The following is a 24,649-nucleotide window of genomic DNA, read 5'->3' as shown; positions in this document are numbered from 1 at the left end:
GTAAATTCTGTGGCTTAACTATCAGCCAAATGACATTTTAACAGCCTTCTTAGCATAGCCTGGCTGGGCTCAGACCTTCCTTGCAAAATGCCTTAATCCTTGGCCTCTAAATAGAGAGTTATTTTCAATTTCTTCAGAACCTAATGTTTTAAATGGAACTACTGTTCCCCTCAGAGCATCCAGTGGCTGGCTGGCGATCTTTATTGATATATATATATAAATTACCCCAATCCTCTCTGCTGCCTACAGACCCAATCATATTGAACTAATGTGCATATAAATAAAACCTGGAAGTGTGGTTTATGGCAATAAGGAGTACAGTCGAAGTTTATACCATTCTTCAAAGACACCTTGATACATTGCTGATAATTTTCATAATGCCTTTAAAGAGGCCGTGTGTCAACTTGGGGCCAAGCAATCCAGAGTGTGAATGGAAAAACCGATTCCTAAGCTTCTGATTGACCAAGACTCTGTCCTACCAGAAGGATGCCCATCCCAGAGGGTACTCAGGGACGACTGGGCGAGTATCTTTTCTCAAAGCCACCACATTGTAAAGAGAGAGGCTGGAAAAAAATGTTCAAGACCTGGGCTAGGATTTCGATGTTCCCTTTTTGTGATCCATGTCCTGTGATCATTGCTGATGGCGACCTAGCTCCAAGAGAGTCACAGGGGGTTCGTACGGAACAGTTACAGTCTTCATTTTTCATTCAAATAACGGCCTTACCATGCAATTGTGGTTTGAATCTAAAGTGGCCCCCCAAAGGCTTGGTACCCAGCTGGTAGCTTTAATAATTGAGAGGCAATTGGATCTTGAGCGCTGGTCCTAATCAATGGATTAATTTATTGATGCACTCATTACTGGAAGATGAGGGCTTGGTCAGAGGAAGTAGGTCACGGGGGGCATGCCTCTCTGGGATGTTTCTTGTCCCTGGCCCTTTGTGTCTCATTGTGTTTCCCTGCCATCATGAGGCGAGGGGGAAGGCTCTGTTTTCCCATGTGCTCTTACCACTGTGATGCTCTGCTTTACCATAGGCCCAGAGAAAAGAAGCAAGCTCACTATTTCTGGAACTTCTGAAATCAAGAGCCATGATCCATCTTTCCTTTTTTTCATTGATTTATTCTCATGTATTTGTCACCGTGACAGAAAGATACGTATCCTCTAGGTGTCTCACCCTGGATTGATACAGTTCTTTGTAGGAACAATTGTCCACATATCAAATGTCCCATATCTGCCTTTCTCTAATTTACCCTGAGCACAGCTGGAGTCCCCCTTTTTCGTAGAAGGGTAACCTGTATGTGGCTGTTTTGTGGAATCTCCCTTTGAAGGACAACTCATCCAGCAAGTCTTGTAAGCCATGCCTATTGCTTTAGTCTCACTAAATTGTAGTGAGTAAATTTTACATTGCCTGATCTCACCATCCTGACCTTTAACATTTATTTATTTAATTGTGCGCATGCCTGTGTGCATGAGTACATGCATATGTGACAAGGCGTGAGTGCTACAGCATATGAGAAAGCCAGAGGATAACCCACAGAGGGAGTGGTCACTTCTTAATCCTTGTGGGTCTGGGATCAAGATCATGTCATCAGGTTTGGCGACAAGTCCTTTTATCCACTATGCCATGTGGATAAAATCATCTTGATTCTCTATTCTTTCTATTATGAATCTATTATGAATGTTGCTTTCTGTGCCTGTCATACAGTGTATGTAATACAATATTGATTCTCTGCTTGTTAGGTTATTGTCTTTCAAAATGTTTTATTTATATGTATGCATATGTCCTTGTCGATTATATGTGCTCTCTCTCTCTCTCTCTCTCTCTCTCTCTCTCTCTCTCTCTCTCTCTCTCTCTCTGTGTGTGTGTGTGTGTGTGTCTGTGTAGGACAGAAAGAGATGTCCCTACACAGATACATGATATGGATTCTGGGAACTAAATCCATATCTTCTGGACAAGCAGCCAGCACTCTTAAGCCCTAAGCCATCTTGCCATCCCCCTAGGAAAGAACATCTTCCCATGTTCTTTTTTATATCTAGAAAATTCTCCAGTACATTTGCCCCAGTTCCCCACTTTTCCTCACCTCAAGACAAAATTCTTAGCATTTCTGAGTCAGACTCGATCCTGAGCTAAAGTTTGGCCTCTTTGGTCATACTCATTTACCTTCTGATTGAAAACCATCTTCTATCATCATGCCCTTACTGGAGGTATCGGATTTGACTTCGTGTCGTATTGAGTTTCATAACTCTCTTTTTCCCAGTTTAAGTGGGCCTTGGACTATTTCTTCTTTGGAAACTCTCGCTGTGCATACTTACAATGGGTAGGCACTCCATGTTCATCTCTTGCATGCATAAATGAATGTGTAATTGCAGAATGTGTATGTATATGTAAATTAATGATGATTTAAACCTTAGTATGCTGAGTCAGAAACTGCTATTTTCCTCTGTTGTTCAGGAGAACATAGGTTTTTGGAAGACTTTTAATGTCATCTTAGGATCCCACGGATTTTAATGCATGAAGTTTAATGCATCGTGGCAATAAAGTATATAGACATCCAGGAACGGTAGCTGGCTTGTGATCACCATTCTTTCACCATAGCAGACATGGCTAATGGATCACAGGTCTTTGTTCCTTCCTGGACTTAGACTAGATATCAGAAATGGGTCAAGCACTTATTTTTCCCAGAGAAAGTTGTGATCCATAAGAAACATGCTTTTTTGAGGCTACTAATGCACAGAAGTGATGCCTTGGACCTCCCCAGCAGCAGGAGAGGGCCAGACGAGACTTGAAGAGCTTCTCCCATTTAGGATCCCAGTGGGGGATTATCAAGAAGCCCTTTGCAAAGTTTTCTCCTGGGAGTTTGGGGGCTATGGCAACAACAGAGAAGACACCGCATCTCATTCTGAGCAGTGCTTTGCACTTGGCAGAGCATTTTCATGCCCATGATCCAACGTCATCTTCACAGCAGCTCTGCCTGGCAAAGCGGAGCAGGCATTAGAATCAGAAAAAGTAGCAATTTATTTTGGAACATCCTAAGAACCCTAGAGACTCTGCCCAACCTTCTCATTTTATACACAAAGGCCCCGAGAGCCCGTGAGGGGAACTTGTTCCAGGTAGGATACTTGAAGCTCAGGAACTCATATTCAAGTTTTTGATATCAGTGTGCCTAGCACATTCCTGATAAAGACTAGTTGAAAACGAAGTTAAGTGCACACATGCATGTGTGCATGAATGAATATCTCATTCGATTCCTTGGTATGATTCAATGGGCCTAGCACATGCTTGATAAGGACTATTGAAAACAGAGGTCAATGTACAATGCCTATATGCATGCATGGGTGAATGAATGTAATCTCTTATTAGGCCAATCAGGACCACTGGGGTGTGTGTGTGTGTGTGTGTGTGTGTGTGTGTGTGTGTGTGTGTGTATGTGTATGTATATGTGGAGTACAAAATATTCCTCATTCCTCCTTGTATTTCTTATAACTCTTTACTATATTTTATTAATACTTTTATTTTTTGAAAAATTTATATATATACATTTATATATATATGTATATATATACACACACACACACAATGTATCTTGCTCAATCCTATTCTATACCTCCATCTTTAAAAAAAAAAACAAAAAACCAACCCACTGAGTCCAGTTACCCTCATATCAAATACTCACGGATATGAGGGGTTCCTCCATTGGGTCATAGCAACCTACCAATGGTCACCAACTTCTGCCAAAGCAAAGCAACTTTCAATCTTGTAGGAATCACTAACTGTCAATAGCTCCTCAGTGAGGGGTAAGGCTACCTTCATCCATGCTGGAATTTTTTTTCAACATGCCTGACCTAGGGCAGGCAACCACAGGTATTCATGCCTGCAACCCCTATCTCATGTCCAGAGGACAGCCTTTCGGAGCACTCTCCCGTCCCGCAGTTCTTACATTTCTTCTGCCCCTTCTTCTGAGATGTTCCCTGAACCTTGGCCACCACAAATGTCTCATCGATGGCTGAACACTCATCGCCATCCATGTGCAGTGTTTTGAACAGTTGTGAGTCTCTCTGAATGAACCATGGCCCTCTGTAGTAGGAAGCTTCTCCGACCGAGGTTGAGAGCAGTACATGTCTCTCAGCAGCAGAAGTAACAGAGACAAAGCCTTCTCTCTGTTAATTCCCATTGTATTTGGATTTACCTGGGAGTCTGGGCAGGTTCAAATATGAATATTGTCTGGGGTTGGGCACTAATTATAAGCTAAGACTTAAATTCCCATTTTAATGACAAGTGCTGTTGTAGAGCCTTGACGCTCCATGATATCTTAGTTTGTGGTGGAGAAGGAGTTAGTGGTGATCTTAAATGCTAGGCTCTTGACGGTTTAGCAGTCTTGAGGGGTTGATGTTTGCCTCGTCCAAATTATTACAGTACCTGGACTCTTGCTTTTTAGGCTCAAATTAGCCTACCTCTCCAATCTCCAATTTTTATATTATTATTAACACAGGGTCTTTCTTTGTAACCCATCTTGGACTCAATGTCTCAACCTGCTATACAATCCAGGCTTAGTCTAGACAGCAGAGCATTGTAACACTTGTCTCAGTTCCCTGACCACCAGGTATAAGGCTCTTAGACACAACCAGCTTCGGTGCTTTCCCACGTTCTTGTAGGGGAAATGGGTTCCATTAGACTAGCATTGTGCCATAGTCTACCTTGGGCCAGCCTCAGGATATCGGAGTCTCACCGAAGTAAGAAGATTGTTTCTTCTTGTTCCGTGGTGTTTGGGGAGACAGCATGGCTATTTCTCAAAGGTCTGGTGCAAAGCATTTTTTACTTTGTTCTTTTGGAAGTGAATGATTACTCTTTCTTAGGCACTCTTGGAAAACAGAGTGTTTAAAGCCTGTCAGAAAACAACTGGGCACAAGACATTTACATGTGAGACGTTTAAAATGAGAATATATAGATCCAGTTGGAGTTAAAATGGCCGTGATTAAGGCATTCAAAGGCGGGTGAAGACAGCACAATGAGATGCACAATATACACCGTGACCAGGCTGCAAAGGAATGCTATCTATATTCTCTAATAGGTTCTACAATAACACTGAGTGTTAAAGCACTCCTGATAACGTACAAATACTGGCCACTTATTTCTCATAAGGAGTAGATGAAGAAGGGACTATAATCATCATTTCAGCACCTAGTGAGAAGTACCAGGCTGACAAATGTGTCCTTCACTGAATTATAAGTACTAGTGGTTGCTCCTGAAGGTTTTGAGCAGGTGAACAGTGCAGCAGCGCTGCTTTAGAGAGACAAATGTATCTGGTGAGTAAGATGAACTTGGGGTGTGGCTTCTTAGTGGGGAGGCCTAAATGTTTCTAGCATAGGAGCAGAGCCAACATGAGGTCCATGAAAGCTGGGTTTTACTCGTGCCCCTCTCCACCCTGTTTTAACCACTAACACGTTGGAGATGTCCATGGTGCCTGACACGTGGCAAATGATCAATGACATTGATTGTGTGAATGGCAATAGACAAGTTAATAATAATAATAATAATAATAATAATAATAATAATAATAATAATAATAAAGATATGCGGCACCCGAGAAAACTTTGTTTCTACTTTTTCTAAGAAAAGAAGCCCCACCAGAGATGGTACTTATGAAGATTTCAGTCACCTAAGAATCTATTTTCCCTTTCTGTAATATTGATGGGGACTGGCTTGTTTTCAAAGCCCGGTCTTACTCAAAAGCTGACTTTAAAATTCCTTTTCTTTTTCAGATCATTCATGTCACAAGTATTTATTGAGCATCTATAATATGCTGAGCTTATCATGATGGGTCCTGAGGGGAGAAAGCGAGTGAGGGAAAGAGTCCTGTGGTGCTTGGGCACCTCTCTCTCAGCTTTTATCTCTGGGTATCTCGCAAGTTTACTTTTGAAATAAAGGTTCATTTTCATAGTGGAATTCTTAAGTGGAGGAGATGAATCCCGGCTTTTAGGAGCTGATTTTAGAACTTGGAGATGACTTCAACGTTCCTACTCACCCTTGCTGATAGGCCCTATTAATATTCAAAGGCTGTCACTCTGGTTTTGTCTTTGTTCTTCCCAAGACTAGACTGCTGGCTGAGGGAACCCTGCTTGTCTGGGGTGAGTCTCCTCACTGTGTGTGTGGGGGTGGGTAGGACAAAAGGAGCCGTGGCTCCAGGTTGTCAGGATTCTTTTCCGTTAAATATTGGGAGCCCCCCCTCCATATTTTTCTTTGTATCTAACTTTAGCCTCTGTTGCTGTTGTTGTAAATAAAATTCGTTGTTGATGGGAGAAATCTCAGACCTGGGCAAGGCCTGTCATTAGCGGGTGGCCGCAGAGGACACTGAATTTATGGAAGTCTGAGGAAAAGCTTCACCGAGGGCAGTTGTTTTATGAAGATCAGCTCCTTTTAGACTGACAGGTGTGTTGTCTCAGGAAGGATGCTGGTACGCACTGAGGCTGTTTGATAATTGATGAGTGTCTGTGCGTCAGAGTCTGGGGACCCACAGGATGGCACAGTATGTACGGCAGTAACTGTTGAAAGGCTGGACCTCAGATTAAGCATTCTGGGTAGGGAACTACCAGGTCAGTAAAGGTTTTGGTTTTTCATCTCTGCCTGGCCCCCGGTCCCCTCACCTTCTTTCCTTCTTCAATGTTTTCTTCTCATGATTCTTTGTTTCTCTTTCCCTTTTCCCCTATGTGATTCCTTTGTCCTGGGAAGGGAATCTGCTCCTCATGCCCACCCTAACAGCTTTCCTTCTCTGCTAATCTTGGGCACCTCAGGACTGTCTCATGTGGATGCCATTCAGTGGCTTAGCATCCTCCCTGGTTCAATTGTTGCCTCTGAATCCTCTGGTTCTCTTGGACTGATGAAAGAGGCTAGAAGATTTTCAAGGCCACAGCCAAGCATGTGTGGCATCAGAGGACTCCAGGCTAAAAGGACATACAAACGCCAGATTCTCCATGGTCACCCCCTACTCCCTAGAGCACTCACTCTGGTTCCTGACTTCAGAATAATAATACCTCAAAAATTTTGATGGGAGAAAATTAAAAAAAAAATGTTCACACTGTGGACTCTAAAGGTTGAGCTGAGTTCCATTTGAAATTTCTTCCATGTAAACCAAGGAGGCACATGCAAAGCTGCTTGCTCTGGCAGAGGCAGACACAACCCATTATCATAATGCCAGCTCTGTTTTATCCCCTGCCCCCATTTGGTACCCACATTCTAGTCTTCAGTTTTATTTTATTCAACCTCTCAAGTTACTATCTTGGTACTGGGTAGGGAATGAGAGAGTCTTTTCTCCATTCCTGTTGATATTCAACTGTCTGCCGAAAGTGATTTTTTTCTTTTTTTTTCTTTTCGTTTTTTTCCTTTTTCTTTTAAATTTACCACCATTTGGACTGGTGGGTGTAGAGTGTGCTTGTGTGTGTGTGTGTTCGTGCGTGCTTGTGTGTGTGCCTGTTCTAACCTCAAAGCACATTGAATGTCTCAGCTTGTGCATTAGACAGGAGACTGATAAGATAATGATGATGGAATGTTAAATGCTATCTATGTAAATCAGTTCCATCAATGGGTACAAGATTCAGCTACTTTAGGTCTATTTTTTTTGACATACATTTTCATTTTTTAAGGGGAATGATCTTGGATTGTTACTAACCTACTTTAGGAGAATCTACATTAGCAGACACATTACTATTTTGCATAAAGTCATATTAAATTTTGGTATGATGTACAACATCATTTTCTTCCTAATGCTGCTTTTAACCTCCCCATGGTCTCTTTTCTATCTGTCTTTTGTGAGGGACCAGCTTCTGATAAGAAGCAATGGAGATGTTTCCAGTGGCCTCATTTGACAGAAGAACTGATATTTTCACCGATTATATGAGCTATGGTGTCATGTGAGTAGAGTCTAAGAATGCAAATGTTTTCAGGTAAATCGTCTTTAGGTCCAACAAAGATGCAGCTGCCGAGAGTCACCTTTGTAAGAGGATGTGATCTCACCAAGGATGGGTCTGTGTGCAAGGGTCAGAAGATGGCAGAAGATAAGAATGGTAGAGCTGCAGCAGTGAGAGAATAAACCCGAGAAGACCGAGGAAGAAATGAGAGAGGTTACACAGAAAGGAAGAGAAAAACCCAGATTAGGTTGATAATCTCTGTGTTATGGTTACTACGGACAGAAGCTAACACACCACTGATTGTCTGCTATGGAATACACAGAACAGAGGTGGCCTCGAGTGTCGCCCAGATCCTTGACCTAAAGGGCATCGATTTCTGTTCCATGTCCTCATTTTCCCACATCTCCCTCCCTCTTTTCATCTCTTTGTATCTTTCTCTCCTCTTTTCTTTCTTTACCATCTCCCCTTACTTTATCCCCCTCACTCCATTTCTGTCTCCCCTACCTTCTCTTTTTATATATCTCCCCTAAGCTCCTTTCCTCTTTCCTCATTTTGCCTCATTTATTATAAACTCTTCTGTCCAACATCCCTCCTTCCTTATCTCCTTCCTTATCTTTCTCTCATACTCTTCCATCTCCGTTTTTCTCTCTCTCCTGCATCCCGTTTCTCCCTAACCTCTCTCCTAATTTCTTTCTTGACCCCTTCTCCAACTTACCTTCCCTCTGCCCCATCTCTAGCTCCCTCCCCTGTATCATTTACCACCTTTGACCTTTATACACAGACCTATGCCTTAGCTCCCTCTAGATAGTGTGACGCAGGAAGTCCCAGCATTACATGTCACTATTCTGGTTCAGTCCACATTTTAGAGAAGCGTTTTTGTCAACCCAGTTGAGCTACTTATCCATTCCTTGAGTTTGATTCAGTGTGCCAGCAAGGTTAGAGCTTGTCTCAGACACTTGGGTCCAGTGCCCAGGCTCAGCACTACTATCCAGAACAAAGGCTGTGGGTAGGCAGCCCACCTCACCACAGCCATGGAGGACAGGTTCTATTTTGTTAGGTGCTATCAACAGAAGAAAGAAATTATTTCTGGGGGTGCAGAGAGAGTAGGTATCTAGTACAATCTCCAAGAAGGGGGATGAGACCTGTTTCCATGTTACTATCTTGCTCTGGCTATGTGATTGACATACATCATCATGTAAATGTGGAAGAACCATTTTCAGCTGACCAATCATCACCCTTTTGGTCTTAAAGATTTTTCTAGTTGGTTAAAAAAGACCCACTTAAATTTTTTTGTTCAATTTCTTCATACAATATATTTTGATCATATTCTTTCTCCTGGATCACTTCCCACACAACTTCATGTTCTTTTCTCTCTTTCTTTAAAAAGAAAAAAAAACCCACAAAAAAATGAAAATCAAGCCAAAACCAACCAAGCAAACGAACAAAATTCCAAACCCAAACCCAAAACAAAACAAAAAACCCAATAAGAAAAAAGAAAACAAACAGACAAACAAACAAAAAACCTAACCCAACCCAAACCAAAGTCATACAAAAGCATGGAGTATGTTTTTTATTGGCCAACTAGTTGTGGGATGGGGCCTGTCCTTTGGGTTGGTATACCAAGATCACTTTATTAGAGAAAACTGATATTTTCCCTTTCTCAGCTGGTATCAGTTACAAATGGGTTCTTGGTCAGAGGTGGAGTTTGTGATCACTTCCTCTTCACACTACCTTTTAATATCTCAGGTACTTCTTTCTGGTTACATTGTCATGAAGTCCACATTCACAGTGACTGCTCACATCTTACCTAAGCTGTATATCTGCCGAGCTTGGTCTTCCTTCACAGGCTTCTTCCCATTCTAACTACACTGACTCTCTCCTGGATTCTCAAGTTCTACAGCTGATGTGGGACACATTCTATTTATCCATTGCTCAACATGACGTGGATAGACATATTTCAAACACTGAAGAAAATTGATAAATTGATAATTGATCATAGGGAGGAGTGAGAAGGACTGAGGATATAGCTCAGTGGGTAGGGTGATTGTCTAGAGTGTGGAAAGACCTGCGAGTCCATCTCCAGCATTGTATAAACCAGCACACATACTTGAGATCCCGGTACCTGTGAAGTAGAGTCAGGAAGATTGGAAGTTCAAGGTTATTCTCGGATACATAATGAATTTGAAGACAGCCTGGGTTATAAGATATTCTGTTTTGAAAGGAAGGAAGGAAGGAAGGAAGGAAGAAAAGGAAGGAAGGAAGGAAGAAAGAAGGGAAGAGAAAGCAGGGAGAAGAAAGGTGAGAAGAAGGAAGGAAGGAAGGAAGGAAGGAAGGAAGGAAGGAAGGAAAGAAGGAAGGAAAAACTTAGAGACATATAGTACTGCAGTGGGGAGCCCAGGGAACTGCGTGTAGGAACATTTACTTGCATGAGGGTGATCAGCATACTAGAAATGGCCTCTACCCTAAGGTGAGAAAGAGCAGAAGAGTGAAGCCAAGGGAGTAGAATGCAGCATTTTGCTTTCTTTATAGTAGTTTGGAGATCACTGTCTCCTGCCCTTTATTAGCGTGCCGAGATTTAAGGGTGTAGATGGGGATTTGTTTGATTTGAAACGGTTTGAGAGCCAGCTTTCAAGGGAAGGAGGTGAGGTTAGCGCAGTTCCTCCTCAACAGACAGAGCAAGGGTTGCTGATGGCATTCGCTTGTGGAGAAAGATCAGCCTAGGGTTTCTTCTCAGCAGTTTGTGGAGGGTGGGGTGGGGTGGGGGGAGCACCCCTGCAGGGGTGGTGCAGAGAACAGAACTTTGTCTCTTCCACCGGGCTGTTACAACAATTTTTGGCTGAGCCTGTGACTTGAGCTGCCCATTTTGCATTTGGCTGGTGACTCCTCTGGGCGGGCTTTGTGCCTCTCTGGCTGTTTGTGTTAGAATGCGACACATGGGCTCAGCAGTCAGCCAGGTGCCAACCATGTAATCCGACGCCATATGTTCCCGAGTCAGGAGAGGAGAGAGCAGATTGTGTGTGTGTGTGTGTGTGTGTGTGTGTGTGTGTGTGTGTGTGTGTGTGTGTGTGTGTACTTTAGAAGTAGGTCAATTACCTTCATCTACATTTTTCTATCCTAGGGGTCACAGGTGCGAAATGATTTGTGACCTATTTAGAGGGTCACTTACTGTCCAAATAACTAAGTGTGAGTGTCTATTTATGTGATGGTACACAGAACATATTCCTAGAATACTCTTTTTATTCACAGCTCAAAAAAGATGTTCCAGAGAATTTCCTCACTGGCAATACTTTTGAAGTGAATTTAAAGTGTTGTTCTGGGAGGAAATGGGTGCTGCTTGTTTTATTAATGTCTTCCTCTGTCCAGATGTTGGTTTGTTTGTGCAATTTAACACATAGGATGGATGGAGCTAGCTGTGCCATTTCAGGGCCCCCTTTTGCCCTTCTAGTTCAGAAACAAAATCCAAGCTTTTGCATACAAAATAGAATCTATTTGACTTGAGGCATTTAGGCAATGCAAGCGGATGGCAGTTCTTCCGATGGTTGACAGGGCCTGAGTGTTTACTCAAAGGCATCCTGAGATACAATCGGTATCTTAATCTCTTAGCATCTCTCCTCTCTGAGCTCTGGTTATCTGTTGTACAGTTAGGCTGTGCAATGAGCTCTGGACCTTGTCAGATTCTACCAGTTTTCCTCTTTATCTCACTGTTGCCTCTGGGAGCTGACCAGATTGGGTTCCAGGCCCACCCCACAGCTCCCTATGCTCTGGTATTCTCTTGAGTTTGACTAGTAAGGATCCTAGCTAAAGAGATTGGGAGGATAACAGAAGAGAAGCAAACTTGAACTTGATTAGACATTTTGGGGGCATAAATCCATCCCCTGAAGTCTTCAAGTTATTCTCTCTGCGAAAGTTGCTAGGCGGCTCTGATTCTCAAAACCTTATTGGCACAGTAGAGGTCGTTCTGTCTGCTTCTTGGGTAACAATAGGGAGACTTAGATAACGCATACAAATCCCTTGTCAGTATGAGGCAGTGAAGAAGCACAGTTTAATTTGTCCTCTGTGTCTTGTTGTCACTGATGGGGGCTATGCTGCCCCTGTAATCTATTCTCTGTTGGGATGGATATCTGTACACTCTCTCACTTTAGCTTACTGGAGCTTACCTGACTGTAATGGGTTCTGTATCATGGCTACTTTTGTCCTTTTCTTTGGAACATTAAGCTTTTCCCTCAAGAAGAACAGAGTAGGCACACCTAGGTTTCTACTGGTTTCTCATTAAAAAAAAAATCTAATTCTTTTGGTTTTCACAAAATATTGACTTTCTTTTTGTCAAATGCCATCTATCTATCTATCTATCTAATGTGATTTCATTCTTTAATGTATTGACATGGGAAATCACATGTATAGATTTCCTTGTGTTGAATTGATCATGTGTATATGGAGTGTTGTTTTTGCTAGCTCTTTGGTTTCTTCAAGGATATCCACTGTTATGTGTGTTTACAATGAGATTACTATCCAGATTATGATGCAGCCTTTACCAGATGCAGACATTCAGGTGTGGGCATGTGTAAAGGAGCTAGGGGAACTCTCACCTCTTAGTCTCTGTGACAACCAAACTAACTTTTAGATAACTTTGTATTGCTTATGAATTACCTTGTCCTTTTTTTTGTTTGTTTGTTTGCTTCATGGCTTTGATAACTTTTGCTCTCTCTCTTCTAGGAAACTGATACTTCTAAATGTTTTCTTACTCGAGTCAGTTTGATGACCTGTATCCTCTTGAAGTTATTTACTTGGATTTCAAATTTTGTTGGACCAGATTACCACTTTGGTGTTTTCTAACAAATCTGTTGGTGTTCAGACTTACTGGTACTTTTACATTTGCCTTTTTTTTTTTTTTTTTTACTTTATGTATGTGTAATTATTCCTGTTTTTTTTTCTTGATTAGGTAAGCTAGTTGGTTTGTTCTTCTTGTTGACTTTTTGAAAAGCCATCTTTTTTTCCACTTGTTTATTAGTCCTACAGTTAGCTTGTGAGAACAATATTGACTTTTATGAACTTTTGTGCAACTGGCTACTTTAAATGCTTTTATTCTATAACTTTTCATTGATTTATTTTTAAAGTATACAATTATAACACATATGAACAATAGCAATTGTATATTAACTATTCTTAGTGGCTGTATGTTTTATTGATTTTTTTACATGCTGGCTGGAAGTTTTACAGAAGATTAAAGAAAAACATTTAAAAAGCCAACAACCACATCCTATTGTTGGCTTCAAAGGCGATGTTTCAGTGTTTAAATAGTTCACAGGGTTCTTAATTTGGGAGTTAGACATGTTCTCTTTCAAAAAGTTAGTTTCCTTTAACTTAGAGGTGGTTTTAAATTTTGCGAAGTGCTTTTTTGACAGTTTTCTTGGTATTCACATTTTTCCCTTTGACCTACTACTATGGTGAATGTTATTAATAGATTTTTTTTATAACATTGAGCTATTTGTTAACTCTTGGAGTGACTCAATTTTTTAATGTACTTCTGTGCTCTCGTTAACATTTTGTTGAGATTTTTTAATATTAATATGTTAAACAGATTTGTGTATAATTTTTACTTTATCCTATTTTAGTATCAAAATTTTAATTCTTAATTGATTTCTGTTCAACTTAGCAGAGGTCTAAGCCACAAATCAAAGTCCCAAATGGTTTCTTTATATAGACATTGAACGCTTCTTTTGTTTCTATTTTTATCACACACCCCCTTTTAAAAAAAACCACCATGGTGAATATCCTTGCTAACATACCCTGTTTCTTAAGTCTCAGATCATTTAACATTTACTAATAAAAACTCCGGGACACCTCGAATACAGGAAATCCTATTATATTTCTGCACAGTGCCTTTTAATGCCTGAGGCTTACATTTTGTGTTTGTTTGAATGATGTTTGTCATGTCTACGGTACACAGTAAGTACCATAAAGCCAGGGCTCACGTCTGATATTGCTCACCACTCAGTCGAGGATTTGTAGGACTAACAAGTGTTTCTCTGGCATCTACCTCACTGATAAAGAGAACGGCCTCATTACATAGAAAAGGTTTTTGTCTTGTTGAATGCCTGTGTATGCTAAGATACCAAACTTATTAGTTGGAATTGGAGCTGAGTTGAGTTTGTTTGTTTTTCATATTTTGGAAAGAAAAAATGTGTTGGAAGTTGAAATGGTAGAGAGGGGACTATGCATGGGAGCTAGAAGGGCAGAAATCTGCAATACGGACATGGAGACAGAAGCTCTGGAACTGTGCCCACAATGGGAGGCATTCACATTGCTTCAGAGAAATGGTGTTTCTAAGGAAATGCTTTATAAGGGGGAGTGTTCTCCATGACTATGAGGACTTCAGGAAAGAATACTGATCTCATCGAATGCTTATTCTTGAAGAGACTTTTTACCAAAACAAGTTTGTTGAGTTAAAACAAGGTTGTTCGACAAATTCAAAGCTATTCACTGTTGTCTGGTAGTCCTGCCAATCTTTTCTTTGAGGTGCAGACTCCCATTTCTCCACTGGTGACAAGATGAAGAAGCACTGTGGAGAGGTTAAGAGTATGGTTCCAAAATTACTCATGGGAGGAAATACAGGGACAAAGAGTGGAGCAGAGACTGAAGGAAAGGCCATCCAGAGACTGCCCCACTGGGGATCCATCCCATATGCAGCCACCAAACCCAGTCACTATTGTTGATGCCAAGAAGTGCTTGCTGACAGGAGCCTGATATGGATGTCTCCTAGGAGGCTCTGCCAGAGCCTTACTGATACAGATGAGGATGTTTGCAGCTAACCATCAGACTGAGCATGGGGACCCCAATGGAGCAATTAGAGAAAGAACTGAAGGAGCTTAAGGGGTTTTCAACCTCATAGTAAGAACTACAATATCAAACAACCAGACCCAGAGCTCCCAGGGACTAAACCACCAACCAAAGAGTACACATGGAGGGACCCATGGCTCCATACACATATGTAGCAGAGGATGGAATTGTTTGGCATCAATAAGAGGAAAAGCCCTTGGTCCTGTGAAGGCTCATTTCCCCAGTGTAGGGGAATGCAGGGTGTTGAGGTGTGAGTGGGTGGATAGGAGGGAGAGCATCCTCATAGAAATAGGGAGAGAGTGGATGGGAGAGAGAGGAACCCGGAAAGGGGATAGCATTTGAAGTGTAAATACATAAAATATCCAATAAAAAGAGAGTATGTTTCCCTGTGTTTTGTGTCCTCTGCTTTCTCCCTCCCAGGGTGTTCAGATGCCACTGCACACCGGCTGAAGGATGAAGGGGAGTCTGGAATGGGTAGGGTTCTGCAGGATCCTGGTCTGGCTTAGCGGGTGAGGGGGAAAAGGGAGAGGAGGAGAAGGCTTTTGCTCAGGATCTTAGTGATAGGATTCTTTGGGCGAAGGCCTTTTGGCCTTTTTTCACAGTCTTGAATGAAACAGCTCTCTTAGACTATATTCAATGAAACAGCTTGTGTGTGCCTTTATTTGGGGTAGACTTGTACACATATACTTTATTCAGGGTAAACCAGGGGTATATATAGACCTTGGAGAGTGGGGAGGAATTTTCAGGGTAAATGAACATCACTGGCTGAATGTTTGAAGTTTAAAGTTCTATGAATGCCTCATTTGTATGGAGAGGCATTCCAGGAACCCCAGGTACTTGCTGGATGGGTTCTTATCAGGGAGAAAAGGAAGTCTGTGTTCTGCCAAGGACTACTCAGCCTTCCCCAGGTAGAGGGTGTGGGGAATCAGGATCCCCAGACAAGGTCAGAGAAGGGGAAGCCCTGCTGGTAAAGGGAGTCTTCCATTTTGCACTGATCTCAAAGGGGACATCTGATCATAGTAGACCGTAACCTTAATTGGCAGGGTTTGCTCACAGTTCCTTGTATGACTCGGAAGTTACTTTATCACCTACATTCAGTATTATTTTCAGAACAATGTAGAAAAGAACACTATTTTTCTCCTAAGGTCACTGTGAGCATCGTGTTTGTATGCATGCATGCACACATGTGGGTGCACATGAATCCTTGTGCACATGCATAGTCTTTTTTAGTTGTGAGTCCAGGGAACATAGATTTTTCCTCTGGAGAATCAAAGAAATCAAATTCAAAAAAATAATACTTTTTTTGCCATTATTTCCTATTACAATAATTTACACAGTGCTTATATTGTATACATTATATCAAGTAATCTACAGGTGATTTAAAGTCTATAAGAGGCCTGGCATGAGCTCTAGGCAAATATTATTTATTTTGTATAAGGGACTTGTAGATCCATGGCTTTTGATGCCCACAATAGGGATCTTAGAACTACCTCCTTATGAATATTAAGGAATATGGCAGTGTGTGTGTGTGTGTGTGTGTGTGTGTGTGTGTGTGCACGTGTGTGTGTGTGTTATTATAATTTGGTATAATTTTTTTAAATGAAGATATTGAAAAGAAATGGGGCATACTACAGGACTTGGAGGGATAATTACGAGACTGATCCATTCCATGTGTTGTAAATGCCTGTGAAGAAACCTTCTATGATCCGTATACATTTATATACATTAGCCGAGCAAAGAGGAAGCAGAAGGCTTTGTTAGAACCCATGGTCTCTATTAAGTCATTTTCCTTTCTCAAACACCAGTGACGCGAGCTTACAGAGACTGCTCTTTTCTTTCCCACATTTGTAGTTTGAGCATGATCTGAGCAGAATTCTGTGGCTAAGTTTTTGCTCATCATGAGAATAACATGCATACCCTCGCTCTATTACTGTTCAAATTTGCTTTGTAGTGGGGACCTGGTCCAGTAAGAATGCAGGAAAAGGGTTTTTCATTTCTTCAGTGGAACACTTCTTCTGTCACCTCCTCATTGGGAGGAGCCAAGGAGAGACATTGACTTTGTGGTTTAAAGCTGATCAGGCGCTCTGGTGTGAGGCCCTAGATCAGAAAGAAAAACGGCTATTTTGATTTCCACCCTGTTCCTTCCGTGCTGCAGCCTTCTCAGTCCCCTTTGAATTTCCCTAGTTCTCCCGTGGCATAAAATGAGTCAGAATGGCAAATGAAACATGCAGAAAGACATAAATTCTGGGCATAAAAGATATATCAAATCTACATTTATCAATTGGCTTTGTGCTATCTGAGCTGCCCCCAGGGTGTCAGTGGATCAGGTGAATGGATTTCTGCCACTGTGGGTAATTCCATAAGGTAATAGGGCGGACCCTAATGCAGTGGAGAGGCAATATTCTCCCAGTTATATATCATGGTTTAAAAGGGGGATTTGTATATTTTGATTTTGTGAGTCAATGAAGTTGAGTCCCCAAGGCACGCTTGGAGCTCAGCTGCTCTGAGACCATGCAGACTTGTTGGCTCGAGGCCAGGAGTGTGGCCTAAAAAAAAAAAAACCGAATCTACCTAGACTCCAGAGACCAGACCCAGTGAGGATCAGTCCTGAGGTCCCAGAGAAAGCTCAGGATAGAGAAAATTACCATATAAATATTATACGTTCCTTTCCATTTAATTGGCCAAGTTAACTATTGTACCGAAGGGCAAATTTGTCTAGCCAATTGGGGTGGGGGGGAGATCAAGCTGTTTGATTGACTGGTAATACCCGAGCAGAAGAGCTCAGTCAATTATTTTTGCTGACTATGATGATGTGAGCTTTGAGAGGATGGAGAGGGGGAAGAAAGTGGGAGAAAAGAGACAGAAGGAATAGCTAAGGCCCATTGAGCTGACATTTTATTTTCCGCATACTGGTTGTAGCATTTTTCTTGCCTCGGCTCCCTTTGTTTGTCCCATACCCTATCAGCTAGAGACTACAGTTACTCCAGTTTTTATGGTTGAAGAAGTTAAGGCATTGAAAGGTTAAACAACTTTCCCAAGATCCACCAAATTATTGGTAAGGGAGGGATTTGAAGCCCTTCTTAAGTCACCCCAACAGGAGAAAAAGGTCCTTCCCAGTTTGGGGTGTCATTTTCAAGGTTCTATGGAGTCTGATAATGTAAACTCAGGAGAGTTAGATAGAAAACAGGGGTGATATAAGTTGTGTCAAAAGCAAAATATAACTCCTACATATACCTGCATGGGTTGGCCTCTACAGTTTGGCAAAATTAGTACACGGTATAGAGAAATATGTTTTGACCTTCCTTTAGATAAAATTTTTGTTAGCAAAATCCATGTTTGGATGGGAGCCCAAGTGCAGTTGTTAGATGTCTGATGGGCTGGTTTAGATTTAAGAGATTTTGAGAGTCCAAAAATAGGACCCAAGGTAGGACTCTGACTTCCATTTGATTGAGGTAGAGCTGTGCTAAGCAGGCCTTATCTCTGTGAGTCCAGGGCCCAGCACACATTATGCATGTAGTGATAAGAAGGATTCAGTAAATGGGTTTCTAATATCCAACTCACTCTTCCAACCAGAAGTCGCTTTTATTCTGTCACCACTATTCCATGCAGACATTTATTTTAGGGTCAACTAATCTTAATCCCAGATCACTGGTGCAGGTCTGATTGGGCAACAGGAGTTTTTAATGCCCCTAGCCTGTGAATGGGTCAGCAATGACCATGTGGCCAGAGAAGGGCCAATGGGAGTTGATAGGAAACAGAGGCAGGAAGGACAAGGGTTGGCACTCCTGTGGAAATTCTTTTCTTTTCTATTTGTGAAATAAATCCAGAAAGAGAGCATCCTTCTTTTCCTTCTGGAACTTGTTCCCATGTGACGTTATATATCACAGTGCTTTGAGCTGTAAATTTCTCAAAGCACCAATTAACATCAGCTCTACAGGAGAAGGGTTAATTGATCACAACAAATAGTTCAGAGGAAGGTCAGTTCCAGTTCCTGGGTTGGTTAATTCCTTTCCTACATGCACTCTATGTATTCCTTTGTTTCTTCATGGGGACCAGAAGCCCCATGACACATCTGACTTAGCTAATGGCAGAGATAGAAGACTGGGCAATATCCTGCCTTGGGCTCCTTTATATGAGTAAGGAAGGGTAGGGGCTAACTTCTTACATTGCCAAGACTTTGTGGCATGCACATTCTTTAACCAGCTTTGGGCAGACTGATGGATTTAACCATACTTGGCCAGGCTATTAATCACCTATGATTGCAAGGAGAGAGGGAAGTACATGGAGCTCTGATTCATGAACAGGACTGCTACTTGTGTTTTTAAGATACAAGGAGGAAGACAGTGTGACAGTTGGTCCATCCTACGTTGTCAACAGCATGTGCAGTGCTAGGATGTAACGAAGTCAGTTCTTAAGATGGCAGAATGAGTCTGAGAGTCACTCCAGTGTTCTGGGTTGGTTCTAGAATGGTGACACCTTACAAAATTGCAGATAAATTGTCTTTGATACATTGAGTCATAGTTTAAATATAGGAACATTGCAGAATGAGCTCTTTAACCCTTCAAGGTCTTTTCACTCTTTAAAGAACAGCCCAGCTTAGCCACAGAAAGTCACACTTGTTGGCCATTGAATTTTTCCATTAATTTCTAGAAGCCCACTTTTCATAGACTTTTAGGATTGCAAGAGACCCAACTGGAATCTAGTCTCTCATTTGAACCCTGGTGACCTACATTGGAAGTTGTAGCAAGGGATCTTTGTGAAATCTGGCTTAGGTCCTGGGAGTGTATATGAGGGTATCTATAACTTTCTACCATAAAAAGATAGAACCAGGTTCACACTTCAGTAATTTATTTAAATTTATTTCCATACGCATGCATGAAAGAGCACTGGTCTTACAGTTATGTTATTGGTTTCCAACAGAAAAATACCTTGATGAAATTTCATGAAATACACCTCAGTGACCAGAGAGAAACTTTCCAGCATTCTTTATGCTCTCACAGATGTTAACTTTCAAAGCAACCAACATCTTTAACTCCTATATTTTATTTACTCTGTCTCTGTCTCTCCCCAATCCTATCCCCGTGTGTGTGTGTGTGTGTGTGTGTGTGTGTGTGTGTGTGTGTGTGTGTGTGTTTGTGTATATATGCACTCCCACCTGTGTTTGTCACAGTACACATGTGGTCACGGGACAGTTTGCATGTGTTGTTTTTTTTCTTTCTACCATATATGAGTACTGAAGATGGGACGTGGGTCACCAGGCCCAGCAAGAAGTACTTTTACCTGTTACATCATCTTTCTGGCGCCGTTATTCCCACTGTCGATGCTATCCATGATTTTGCCCTGTTTGAACCCCGTTCACCTAAGCAGAATTATACTTTGTATCTGGCTTTAGTCTGTCCCTGTAATGCTGGTAAGATTTAGCAGTACTGTTGTGTGGGGCTGGTTCATATTCATCGCTGCGTAGTCTTAAACTGTTTGAACATCCCATGTTTCTTTTTGGTGATGAACAATCTCTTGGCTTTCACTGAGGGCCATTCATCACAATGCTCCTACCAACAGTCCTGAGCAAGTGTTTGATCTACATTTCTTTGCTTTCCTTAGGGGGAATCTTGAGGCAGCATTAGAATTGTCGTGATAGGAATTAGATGTCTTAGCCTCAGTGTTGACTGCTATGTAACTTCCCAAAGTGTTCATCTGATCTAGGAAGAATCTGCTTTTCCCTTTAAAGGACAGTATGCTGTGGGGATGATTAGAAGGCTCTTTGTGAGAGCTGTTGTGTCAGGGTTCCTGGAGTCAGAATCAGCTTGTTAATAAATACATTCATTCAGCATGTCTGAATAGGGCATGTACTATATGTATCTGGATGCCACAAGTGCTAAGTCTTCTTGGACAAAATGGAATGATGAAGAAGGAAACTTTTAATCTACAATCACGTCAGTAACCCTCTATTTATAAATTGATAAATGGTACAGTGGAATGGGACAGGGTGCCATAGAACAAGAGACTGTCGGCCTCTTGAGGAGAAACATTTTTTTTTTTTTTAAAAAGAACCTATCTCTAAGTGAAATAGCCTTAATTGTGCCCTGTCAGGTTGGGGCCTAATTAATCACTGAGTGTGGTGTGGTATTGATGAATTGCCTGGGTGCTCTTTTCCTGGTATAAATCTTTGATTTAGTGATTGCTGCTCTCTGATTCATACCTTACCTACCCCCATGATCAATATGCATGATGAATGGCTGGTTTTCAAGAGCCACCCACGTGGAAATGCAGCTTCACATACACAGCATGCGTGTATATGAGTTAGTGCCCAAGACGGATTCCTGACAACGAGGCTGAGGGTGAGGTAATACTATGTCTGAGGGAGGAGGGAGAGATGAAATTGCAAAGGCATCCCAAGAAAATAAAGCACGAAAACCAGAGGACCCTTCCTCCACCTTGGCTCTTTGTCTATTCCCTCTCACCTTAAGTCTTTGAGCTCAAGGAATCTGACGTTGCTTGGGGGAGGCTAACTCTCCCAGCCACAGGAGAAATTCATTAGGGCGTCAACACCATATGTAAATTTACTAGTTATGAATGTCTTTGCTTTCTGACAGAGCTCCTATTGCTGAGTTGAGGGTGGGAGCAGGTTGTGGTTTTCAGAAGCAGGGAATCTGTCTGCTGGGTGTTAACTGCTCCAGTCGCTAAATCCTGGTCTGTTTATTCAGTGCCGACCATATTCCAAACCTTGAATAGGCGCTGAAAATATACTGGTGAGAAAGACATTACTTTGACCCACAAGGAATAGTTTTCTCTGGAAGGAGATGGGGGCAGGGTCTGATGGTCTTCCTTTGGCTTCCTCGTGTGTATGAGTGTCTCTTTGGTCTTGGAGAGACTCCTTGGTTCTAGTGTGCCAGGCCTTCCTTCCCTGTATCACTCCTCCGTCTCCCTCCTCATGTACAGATATATATTGTCATTCAGTTTACTCATCTGCCAAACTTTGACCTCTCAGACTGATGAGGCAAACACAGATGCATGCCCCAGACTGTAAAAGAGGCAGACCAATGCTGGTGACAGAGGCCAGATTCTTCATTGTTGTCCTCTGAATACAAGGACAACTGGAATGATTTTCTGAGCTGCTATATGAACGTGGGGTCCTTTAAATTTCCAACAGCTTTTGTCCAAAAGACATAATCAAAGATATCTTAAAAATGCTTCTTTTTTTTTTCTTAGCAAGAAGTAGGGAAAAACATAGAGGTGTTTGGATTGGAAGTACAGTAAAAGAAATTACTGAGAATGATCAAAAGTTTCTCTTTGGAATTATGATGAAAATGAGTATCTAAGATGATGGTGTAGGTTTATATCACTGTGAGGCTAAATTTACATCATATTATTGAATGAAATACAAGGTCAAAGAATAGGGCTTCTGGTATACAGTAGGCATCTAGTGAATACTTGTTCAAAACTTAGAGATGAGTTTTTATAGGTCTCTATCAGCCAAAGCAAGCATATGAACATCACTCGTTAACATAAAAGGCTGGCGACACTCCTCAGCAGATAAAAGTTCTCCCTATGTAAGTCCATGACATGCATCTAATCTTTGGAACCCACATAAAGGTGGAAGCAGAGAAATGACCGTACAAAGTTGTCCACTGACTTTTATACATGTGTCATGACTTCTGGGTACCTCCTCAAGTTCTCTCTCTCTCTCTCTCTCTCTCTCTCTCTCTCTCTCTCTCTCTCTCACACACACACACACACACACACACACTCACACACACTCACACACACACACACACACACTAATTAAAATAAAAAAGCTAAAATGATAAAATATGTAAAGGCTAGCTGTGATGGCATATGCCTATAATCCTGGTACTTAGAAGAGAAGTTGGAGAGTTTGAGGCTATCCTGGGCTACACGACTAGTTCCAAGCTAGCCTGAGCTACATGGTGAGAGTCTGTCTTCGAAACATGAAGAAAATACATGAAGAAATGAATTAATGAATGAAAGAAAGGAAAGGAAGGAAAAAGGAGAATTTATCCCTGGAAATGTAGCTCAGTAGTAAAGCACTTGCCTAGCCTTGTGAATAAATACCAAAGATAAAATAAGATGGCATATTTTCCACATAATTCGATATTTTTTATTTAAAACCTTATTTATCTGCAATTCCTGCCCAACATAAGCTGTTTCCATTTTATTTTATTTATTATTAATATTAATTTTCATTTTTTTGTTAGCCCAGGCTGACCTGGGCACTCATTATGTAGCTGACTTTGAACTCTTGACCCTCCTGTCTCAGTGTCCCACATATTGAGATACCAGGCATTACTACCACTATTTCCTGTCTTAAGCAATATTACTCTGAATAAGAACAGCTCTCATCTCTTCCAAGGGAGGCTGCAAAGTTCTCTTTCCTGGGATTTGCTCTTCCTTAGAAGGTGGGAGAATTGAGAGTTGCGAATGCTGGGCAGCTGCTGGAGTTTCTACAGTGCCCGGAGGGCTGATGCAGCAGACACTTCCCTGGAGAAATCTGAGCGATTCTGCTTTCTCCTCCCGGGAAGGGGTTTGGTTTCCCCTCGTTTGAAGCAAGGGGAAGCTGGTTATTACCACTGTGGCTTCCCCTGCCTTCTCCTTCCCATCTCACCCAGGCAAATTTCTTGTTTTATCTGGCACCCAGTGGAGCTCTGTTGAACAGAGTGCCCTCTCTTCACTGCTCTCATCCATTTAATTGATAAAAAATTAATAATCTAATTTTAGGGATGGGAATTCTCATAGCATTCTCCAAGGCTCCCCTTCACTAGGTGTCTCGGAGTTGCCTGTGCACATAAGTAGCTGAAGTGAAAGGCAGAACATTTTCTTCCACTTGGTGAGCATCTTTGATTGGAGGACAGGGCAACATGGGTCCCTCTAGAAACTAGGAGGCTTAGAGAAAATTGGTAGGTTAAAAAAAATATCACATCCTCCATTCCGTGTGTGTGTGTGTGTGTGTGTGTGTGTGTGTGTGTGTGTGTGTTTGTGTTTATACTTGCAAATTTGTCAACCTACTTACTTATTTTAACTGTGGATTACATACATGGGACAAGATGCCATTGACTTTGGATTCATTTCATAGCAGGAGTTTTTTTTTTTTTAATTTTTTTTTTTTATTAACTTGAGTATTTCTTATGTACATTTCGAGTGTTATTCCCTTTCCCTGTTTCCGGCAACATCCCTTCCCTCCCCCTTCCTTATGGGTGTTCCTCCCACCCTCCCCCCATTGCCGCCCTCCCCGACAGTCTAGTTCACTGGGGGTTCAGTCTAGGGACCCAGGGCTTCCCTTCCACTGGTGCTCTTACTAGGATATTCATTGCTACCTATGAGGTCAGAGTCCAGGGTCAGTCCATGTATAGTCTTTTAGGTAGTGGCTTAGTCCCTGGAAGCTCTGGTTGCTGGCATTGTTGTACATATGGGGTCTCAAGCCCTTTCAAGCTCTTCCAGTTCTTTCTCTGATTCCTTCAACGGGTGTCCCGTTCTCAGTTCAGTGGTTTGCTGCTGGCATTCGCCTCTGTATTTTCTGTATTCTGGCTGTGTCTCTCAGGATCGATCTACATCCGGCTCCTGTCGGTTTGCACTTCTTTGCTTCATCCATCTTGTCTAATTGGGTGGCTCTATACGTATGGGCCACATGTGGGGCAGGCTCTGAATGGGTGTTCCTTCAGTCTCTGTTTTAATCTTTGCCTCTCTCTTCCCTGCCAAGGGTATTCTTGTTCCCCTTTTAAAGAAGGAGTGAAGCCTTCACATTTTGATCATCCGTCTTGAGTTTCATTTGTTCTAGGCAACTAGGGTAATTCAAGCATTTGGGCTAATAGCCACTTCTCAGTGAGTGCATACCATGTATGTCTTTCTGTGATTGGGTTAGCTCACTCAGGATGATATTTTCCAGGTCCAACCATT

This window comes from Rattus rattus, chromosome 9 (genome assembly GCF_011064425.1).
Source record: "Rattus rattus isolate New Zealand chromosome 9, Rrattus_CSIRO_v1, whole genome shotgun sequence".
Classification (NCBI taxonomy): Eukaryota; Metazoa; Chordata; class Mammalia; order Rodentia; family Muridae; genus Rattus; species Rattus rattus.
The sequence above is the reverse complement of the archived record's forward strand: the minus strand, read 5'-3'. Positions refer to the sequence as shown.